The 9,572-nt window shown below is 42.5% G+C and overlaps 1 long non-coding RNA gene across 2 annotated transcripts; it reads left to right on the top strand.

Moving 5' to 3' along the window:
• Window positions 1–487: 487 nt before the first annotated feature.
• Window positions 488–7,317, top strand: LOC111659273 (uncharacterized). Of its 2 annotated transcripts, XR_002761066.2 has the most exons (3): window positions 488–966; window positions 1,694–1,860; window positions 6,982–7,317. It is a non-coding gene; the product is annotated as an uncharacterized LOC111659273 (long non-coding RNA). The 2 variants fall into 2 exon arrangements; XR_015437620.1 differs by lacking the exon at window positions 488–966 and having other exon boundaries at window positions 1,555–1,860.
• Window positions 7,318–9,572: the final 2,255 nt, after the last annotated feature.

The raw sequence follows: 9,572 nt of genomic DNA, 5'->3' as shown, positions 1-9,572 counted from the left end.
CAACTGCTTGGTTTGGTTACCTGTGTTAGCCGATTTATGCATTACTGCGAAGTGGTCAGTCCTGAAAAAACAGACAAAAATTCAATTAAATAACTACATTGATATATATTTAAAAAAAAAAAAACAGTAAACGTAAGAGTACATTATGAGTCTGAATTAAAATGAACTTTTAAAGGCTTTTTTAGGGATCAGGTGATCTAGCCTATCATGAATTAGGTTACATCCACAGTGTGTCCACAGTCATGTTACTATGTTACCTGCAGTCAAAGTTAAATCCTCAAACACAATCTAATGGCTCTTTTTCTGAGATATCCAACGATGACAAGTTATTAAATTAGCGCAAGTGCAGTCAACCAAGCTCGACTGAATAGATACTCTTTGATGTCGTCATTCCTCAGATCTTATTGGACAGTTAGGATTACCAATGTTAGACGGCAGTGGGGTATATTGACATCATTATTGCTGTATCCTGCGCATATCAGAGCACTAACAAACCAGGTTTCTTGAGCTCCAAAAACACATAGGCTACATTAACCTATGCCATCCGACAAAGATCCAGGGTATCGTTTGAGTCTGTAAAACTCCTGCTGTATCCAGAGAAATTAATGCATCGGATCTGAAAGGGAATTCTGTTGGGAGAAAGAGAGCCATAATGTGAAATTGGATATTTTAAAGCAGCAGCGGCAGCAGGGAGGTAGAAGAGCCTTCTGAGTGCGCACGGATGGGTACCCTCTGGTGTGCGGATATCAAAAGAAGCAGCCCGGTCAGACACAAGCCCGGTGGAGCAGAGACGTGAAGTGACAATAAGAAGTTACAAAGAGATTCTGTTCGACACCAGAGGGAATTTCATTCAGCACCAGCATTAACAAAGCTCCTGCTCTGTTCTTATCAGAGTGTCTAAGGGCTGATCCTCGGACCGGCGCGTTTTACGCACATCTTTACCCGGAATATTCATCCTGCATAACAGTAGGTTTTCACGTTTTCATTCATGGCAAATACTGCAATTTTAGTCAGAGGCAAACAATTTAGCAATATTATAGGCTATTATTTATTTATCATGCTCCCATGTGAACCTGAGTTAGAAATAGGCTCTAATCATATCTTTTCAATTAATAACTAATCATTTTCATCCATTTGCAATTTTGGCATAGACTGCTTAAGTACAATATGGAGTAGGGCATTTAGGGCATTGGAATTAGGCTATACAATACAAACTATAGCTTGAGAGATAATTATTATTTCATGCTTATTCATACCCTACTGTTTGTATCCATTATGGTTTAGCAACAATGAATGCTTTTCTATAGGCGAACATTTTCCTTTCCAAGTCTTCTACAGAGTTGTTCTTTACAGGTCACACTTGTGTCTTTGCAATGCACACGCATTGCAAAGACACAAGTCCGTGTCCCTTTATAGAGGGAAGGAGTGGATGTGGTGGGGGGCTGGGAGGAGGATGGGGGGGCTGCCACCAGACACTGAAGAGATATTAAATCACCGGGCCAGTGTAGAGCGTACAGAAACTGATGGAGTAAGCTAAAGTGTGAGGGATTGCTCCTCACTTTGTCCGCGAGTAAATCTTCACTTTATCAGGCGCTGTCAGGCAGGCGCCTCCACACGAGACTGAAATAGCCGAGCGGTGCAGCTCCGCGTTAAGTGTAGTCTGCGGATAAACGGATTTTCCCTTTACTACCAGGACTAAATTGACTCGCGATTCAGAGGGAGAGTTAGTCAGACGGAGAGACAGCCTGACAGGCGGGCAGGCAGAGAGGCTGATGATGGTGCTCTCAGCGCGACCAGATCCTCATCCCCTCTTTCCTACCGTGCAGCTGAAATGAGAAGGACCAGGACTGTGATAGAAAGGTAGGTAGACTGAATGTTCTTTTTTTTCTAAAATAATTTACTATAAATGAATGTTGTCGCTGTGATGAGCAAAAAAAAAAAAAAAAATCCAGTCTCAATGATCAAAGACTTGTAGAAAAAGCTACTTCTCTACTGATCTGCACAATTATAAAATAACCTTATTTTCCTGCAGGGTACATGAAAAGCTGAAGCCTGTGGAGATCAATCAACTAACTATCAGGCAGTATTGTAGTGTTAGTAAATCTTTGAAGCCTGCCTTGAAGTGTGAAGAAAATTAAATGGCATACATAACATTAGAAATTCTACTGATGCTTTGCAGCTTTTAAGTTCAGTTTTACCAGTGGGAATTTAAACTCTAAAACTGTCTGAAGAGTGCGGTGCTCTGCTGACTCATAGATGATGGAACCTGCAGCCCTGTAATGCACCTCTCACTGAGCCACACAGGACCACACCTGTCTCCACTGTGCTGTGGTGAGACAGGTCCAGTGCTGAAAGGACTCTTCTTTCACCTTTGCAGGACCTCACAGGGGAGCAGAGACATCCCAGAGTGTCCTGTCAGCATCTGCAGGGAAAAGCCAATCCATGCAACCACTGAGCCAGCTATCACTTCTGAAATGCAACACCAACTCCAATAATGCTGAGAAAGCTCAGGAGAAAAAGCACAATGTGCTGTAATGCTGTAATGCTGTGTGTGTGTGTGTGTGTGTGTGTGTGTGTGTGTGTGTGTGTGTGTGTGTGTGTGTGTGTGTGTGTGTGTGCTTAAGTGCATGCATATGTGTGATTGCAGTCACTTTGTGTCTGTTGTACATCTTTGTGACGACCTCTCGCTGCTGTGGAGCTATAACAACTCGAGGGTCCACTTCAGTCAGTTTTCTCAGTGATGTTAACCGCAGATAAGCATTCGTCTGTGGCTGTTATCTCAGGTCATTCTCCTGCAGAGCTCCCTGACTTTACACATCTCCAACAGGAGAATTGCTGAGTTTTAACAGTATATTCTGTAATGAGTGTAATTATCCACTTGAATTAATAATTAATAGAGTATAAGGTCACTCTCAGTGAGTCAGGTTTTATGCTGATAACGGGCTGCATTTTTTTTCAGTCTGTTGTGCATAAACATCCTAATCATGCAGTCTTGCTAATCCTGAGCTTATTTACGACTTTTTAACAGCCAGTACTTCTGTCTTTCCTCCTGTTTCAGTACAAACATACTTGTGCATTAGTGTTCATGTTTGACCAGACCTCTGTTTCTCAGTCGTTTCTTGTGAAGCATTTCTCTTTTTTATGCATCATTCAGAGAGTAAGTACTCTTAGAGCACGCCCGAGCTTGTGATGCATTTATCACAGTCACTCTTCGAATCATGGCGTGGATGAATAGTCTGATACAGGAGCACAGAGTAAGTGAAGACCAACCAAGGTCACAGCATCACATGCTCAAAAAGAATTTTGTCTGTGTGCAGGTTGGAAGTTGCTTTGACTTCTCTGGGAATTATCACAGACTCCCAGAGACAATACTTCAAGGGCAACAACTCGCACATTCTACTTCATTAAAATTTGTAGTCTGATGGCTTTGAAATGCTGTTTTGCAAAACTACCCTGTGAGATAAATATAATTGTATACTCAATATCTGAAGTGATTACACACTCCACGGAGGTTATTTGTGAAGAGGGCTGAATCACTCATCAGTTACTGGAAGCTGCACATGTAGAAGCCAAAAGACTTCTTCTCTTGCGCTATTTTCAACAACGCCGTCCCCCATGTCCTATACTTCTTGATGGAGAAACATGTGAAAACTTAAAAGGAGGTGATCTGGTTTTATGACCTTGTTACATATTCTTCCTTTTACATAGTTTTTTTTAAACAATGCCCCGGAGCAAAATTCTTTATAGATCTCAGTATTGAAGTCCCTTTTTTAGGCAATGAGAGCATGTGGGTTTTTGTGTCTCTGAACAAGGCAGAGTGCGTGTGTGTGCATTCATGTTCACATTTGTATGTGGATGTATGTATATGCGTGTGCTTTGGAAGCAGAACCGTGCATAATCAGGTTGAGCAGAACAAAGATGTTAAGTCTACAAACAGGGTTTGTTTGGATCAGGACGATCCCGGCATCCAGAACCCTAGAGAACAGTGGCTCATTCACAAGATACCAAGGGAGAGGACCCAGTGGAGGGACCAGCTAAGGTCTCTGTAAAAGCTTGTGTATCCCTGGAGAATAACAAGGAGAGGAATAGTGGGGAAAAGTAGAGCTTACTTCCATTATACGCTCTTCATTATAAAATGATTGAGGGTTAGTGTTTAAAGACATGTCCTGAGAGGCAATGAGACTTCATAGTTGTGCCTAACTTTCACAGTAAAGTAAATATTAGTAAGCCTCTTAGTTTGGAATAAGAATGTGCCACTGCTGTGCATCATAGATATCAAACAGGTAACCTTGGGTTTACCTAAATGTCTTGTCTATGGTATGATTAATCCAGTGGTTACATTTAACATCATTGTTAAAAGTTGTCGTTTGGATGACAAGGCTTTAAAAGTTTTGAGTCAAATCTAAGACCGTGGTGTAAAATCGAGGTGCTGTGGAGTGGTGTAGAAATGATGGTGCCTGTTTGTTTGTTACCACCCTGCGGCCTAGATTAAAATGAGTGGGCACACAGCCTAACACCCAAAGTGGCTGCCAGACAAAACTTTCCTTTCCCTCTTAAGTCAAATGCCAGACTGCTGACTGTTGCAGAGCCAGTCGGCAGCCTCAAAGACCTCAAGCATACAGACACATTTAATGTACATGCATACAAACACATGCAAGTGAATACATGCAAGTTTTATACTGTCGTCACTGTTACATTATGGATGCACCCAGTGATGCCGTTTGCCTGATGCGATAATGAAAAGCCTGAATAATTGGTATGAGTACTTTGACTAGACTGTCTCATTATAAACAAGTTAATCCAGCAATGTTACTAGTGAACATAAAGTACAGATGATGTAGGGGCAAGACAGGAGCACAGACATTATGTAAATATGGGTATCTTGTATGCTGATTTCTTGTCGTATCCTCATACTCTTTTCCTCATAAATGCAAGAATCATAATAATGCAGTTTTCAAACCACGGTTCCTCTCCTCATGGTTTGCCAGCAGACTAAAATTCTGCCTCCATATCACAGACTAATCAGAGGAGCCACACCACTGTTACAGCCAGCACAATGCACCATTGTTAAGCTGGCTATTGTGTACTGTGTTGTGTCTTTGAATAGGGGGAGGATCTTTTCAAATGATAAGGTTTTGGTAAAGGGATGCACAGCACGTATCCATAACACTCTGTGTGATCATTGTCCTGATTATGGAGAATAAGTGGGACTTATTACTCAACATCAATACTTCAATTACAAGTTCCATTAATTGCACACTGCGTCTGCGGCATTTTTATCTGGCAAAGTCATTTCGGCTCTGTCAAAGCCCATTGTTGCTGCGGTAATGAAAGGCAATTCACGTAAACGATTAAATGTAAAATCTGGGTGGCCTCTTTCTCGCCACGGCCAAGTTGCCTTGAGCAGTTTCCAGTAGTATGCCATCCATTATTAGCCACTGTTTCCATCCTAACGTCTTATATGAAGGCAGGGATGCACTGTGACTTCGATTACAAAAGGAGCCAACACCTGGTAATGCCTGACGCTCTTGATGTAGGAGATCAGATATTCCTGACAGCATACTTCAAAAGGATCATTCACAAGTCTTAGGCAGCCTTTTTCTCTCCCCCCCTGATAAAATGTCTGTGCAATCCCATCCGACATCGTTACCTTCACTCTGACCCGAAATCCATTCAAAATCTCAGCAGTTTTTTTTTTTTTTTTTCAGAATTATGCGTTCTCTTTCACTTTTTAAAATCCAGAATAGAAAGTTAGGGTTAAATGAACCGAATTTTGCCCCTGGCTCTCCTTTACTTTCTTATTTGCTTGCTTCGTCCTTCAGCTCCTTTCATCTGTCCTCTGAGTTCATATCCCTCTGGTCTCAAAATCTAGGTTGGACCCATTTTCATACAAAGAACTAGGCGAGGCAGAGGTACTCATGTAATTGCCTAACGGTGCTGCATCACAAAAGCAGAAGTCTGGTTTAACCAGTGAGGCTGATGTAAGTATCTTTGAGAGGACTTGGAGACTGGAGAACAAACCTGACAGGAATATACCACGACAAAAATTTGGGCTAAATGTCACAGAAAAAAGGGCTGTTGATTATTTTCGGTGTTTTGCCTGTTGATGTTCCTTGTGCAGATATAAGGACATGTCTGTGAAACCATGACATTTTCAGACCTTTGTTTGTGATACACGCAGCTTAGAGTTCACTCAGCTATGACCTTTTGATGCCTGTTACATGGCAGACTCCCCGAGAGAGACGAGTAGGAAACGGGAGAGAATAACAGAGGCTTGGGGGTGGTTTGGGAATTGATTGCATGCCCTCTACCTCTTTGATGACAAACTGCTTCCCCATGAGACCAATAGACAGCATAAACACTGGTTTGCGTGCACACATTTCCAACTTTTAGACCCAGATCACCCCAACAGATCTTAATTCTTTTCAACATGCAATGCACAGCTATGATAATGATTACATTTATTCTCAATGACATGCTCCAATTCCGCCACAGGGCTTTTATACAAGGACACTGCAGACAGATCTTTTTCTGTGGACCCGTGGCACTAGTAGTCATTAACCTTCTAGTCAGGCAATTTGGGCCAGAGGAGTGTTTTTCTCTGGATGTGGAGCAGGGTGGATATGAGATGTAGCTGGGAAAGCCAACCCCCTCTTCGCAAGGTGAAAAAGGCTATTTTCATTGGCCAGGTGATGAATGTGGTGTCTGTGGAGGTGCATCGCCCTTTTGGCGCTCTCTTTCTCACCCTCATTCATTCTCCATTAGTATTTTCCTTCATTCTGTTTCTCTTCTCGTTCATTTTCCTCCCTGCTCGCCATCTCATTCTCTGGTCCCACCACTCTGTCACTCTCTTCCTCTCATTTTCTCCCATCTGCTCCCTCTGTCTCTCACACAGAATCTATTGTAATTGACTTTATCTCTTTTTCTCCCCCCCCCTCCCTCATTTCCTTCCTCTCTGTCTTCCTGTCTTCCTCTTCACAGTGGATCAGCTGTTGCCGGCCTGAGCTGAAGGTGACCTGTTGGCTGGGCCAAGGGCTGCAACACAGGACATGGGTCCTGCTTCCCCTCCCCGCTCGTGTCTTGTGTTGCAGCCAGTGGAGCTGCCTGTCTGCCTCTCTGACGGTCTGTCAGCCCACTTCTGATGGACTGAGCTCCCACAACAGATGGATCCTACCAACCATGGACCTGCTGACCCTGCTCCTCACTTTACAACAAAACTGTGCTGTATCACTGTCATTTTCACTGTAGTTTTCAACATCAATATATTGTCCTCTCTCACAGTTTAAAGGCAATAAAATACTTTAAAGGAAAATGTTACTCCTGTTGTATTTGTGATGATAAGTGGGATTCAAGGATTTTTTGTTTTGGTATATAATGAGTATACGTAATGTCCCCAGTTCAGATTCAGTACTTGTTTCAGCTCATGTCTTATCAAGCATACAGCTGCAGCCCTCAGAGAACACCTTCCTGATGAAATTTGCTCTCTGACATTTAAAGCAAAGTTAGCACCATCACAGATTATTATTCTTTAGAAACCATAAACACAAGGCAAGCCAAATAGGTTTTTAATGAGGCTTGTCTTGCATCAAATGAAGCAGCACCTATGACTTTCCCAGGGACCAAACATCAGTGTGAAGCTATAGCTCCTGACAAGGTCAACAGTGATGTACCTCTGGGCGAGGCAGGCAGGTGCTGGGGAGGCACGCACTGGCTGTCCAAGCCCATTTTAATGCTTCCTTATCTTCCCCCCAGGTTGCAAACGAACAGCATAAAGGAAGAGGTCAGCAGAGAGAGATTCAGAGGGGGTGAGGAAAAGGACACAGACGCAGTATAGTGCTTCCTTCTACCAGATGTGACCGTTTACTTTGCATAGTCACTCCAAGAACTCAGACTTGGTCAGAAATCACTGCATGTATGGGGGAGACCAAAGGGAGGACAGTGGGGTGAGGAAAAGTGGCTTTGTGTTTGTGCACATCAGGTGTGCTTGTTTTGTATGTGTGGTTGGATCTCTGCAATAATGGAGTGCGTGTGAATGTGTGTGTGTGTGCTTTAGAGTAGAGAAAATGAAGCCATTTTCAGACAGGGGTGTCACTTGATCCGGGTGCGGATGCTTGCTGTTTTCAATCTCCCCCTACCCGGACTGTTTACCAGAGGGATTGAAAGGAGGCTGTGTGTTGAATGCTGTGTGAGCTGATATTGGCTGACTGTGTTTACCCTGTGTTGGTGCAGATGTCTCAGAAGCAATATTATTTATTTACCATTATGCAGCCCCGACATGCCGCCTGGAATGTTCCCTGACCTGATGTTAAGATATGCTTAAAGTGAAATAACTCTGAAACAGCATGTTATCGGTGGTGTTCATCTTTTTGTGGCCTCTGCAAGCTTAAGTATAACCACTTCAGGGTAACTTTTTTTCAGTTCAAAGTTTCCTCTGCCACTTGGTTTGGATGTTTACAGGCATTTTTAGAATGCAAAGAATTTCAGTGGTATGTTTTTGGTTTGAAGACTAAATTAAGTGAATACTTTCTCAACTTACTTACTTTATCAACATTTTGGAAAATACTTTTCAATTTCTTACCTAGAGTTAGATAAGAAGACTGGTACCACTCTCTTTGTCAATGTGGGAAATATGAAGCTGCAACCAGGAGCATATTAGCATAGCTAGTATAAAACCCGGAAACAGTCTCACTAATTAACACATTATATCTAATTTGTTCATGTGTGAAAACAGTGTAAAAACAGCAATCTTTGTTGAATTTGTTAGGGGTCATGGGCTGGACTATTTCTTGGTTTCTTGTTACCTTTAGACAGAGCCAGGATACCTCTTTAAGTCTTTACGCTAACCAGCATTTGGCACTAGCTAATAGCATACAGAGATGACAGTAATTTCTGTCGTCTTAGATTGTACAAATTAGAAATAATGTGTTAATTTATGATCTTTAGAGATGCTGGTAGGCAAATAATGTTACCTTTGGATAGGGACTGGGCAGCTGTTTTCCCAGTTTCCAGTCTTAGCTAAGCCAACCAGGTGTTGCCGCCAGCTTCTAATTCCATAGACATGAAAGGTATCCATCTTCTCATGTAACTAAAAAAATCTGGAATCATTCCTTTAATGAAATGATAATACAATGACCCTCACCCTGCTGTCCATAAAGACACAATTTATACCTTAAATCCCTTGCTGACAAAAGTCCGACCTTTTAAAGCACTTAATGAGCCAAATGACACATCTTACACCCAGAGAAGTGCGCAGGACACTCTGAGGCCCAACAGATTGCTGGGTCTTAACAAAGATTTGCTGTGCCGCATATTTTTCCATACCAGTGCACTTTGTGTCTGCAATCAGCAGTTACAGATTGAGGGAAAGAGAGCTACCCCCCTTGCTGCTGCGGTTTAAACTTCCCCTAACACCCCGTATGAAAACGCTACAGCAAGAATATCAAGTCAAGGAATTTATTCAATTCCCGGTGAGGGAGATGAAGAGAGAGACTGAAGGCAGGTTCAGGAGTGGGGGCGATGAGCCAAGAGCAAAGTCCTCTTGTTACAGGTGTCTTGTTGATTGGATATAGGTG

Source organism: Seriola lalandi, unplaced genomic scaffold (genome assembly GCF_002814215.2).
Source record: "Seriola lalandi dorsalis isolate HSWRI2012SDOR001 ecotype SW California unplaced genomic scaffold, Sedor1 jcf7180002054476, whole genome shotgun sequence".
Classification (NCBI taxonomy): Eukaryota; Metazoa; Chordata; class Actinopteri; order Carangiformes; family Carangidae; genus Seriola; species Seriola lalandi.
Note: the sequence above shows the minus strand (reverse complement) of the source record. Positions and strands in the feature narration are given on the sequence as shown.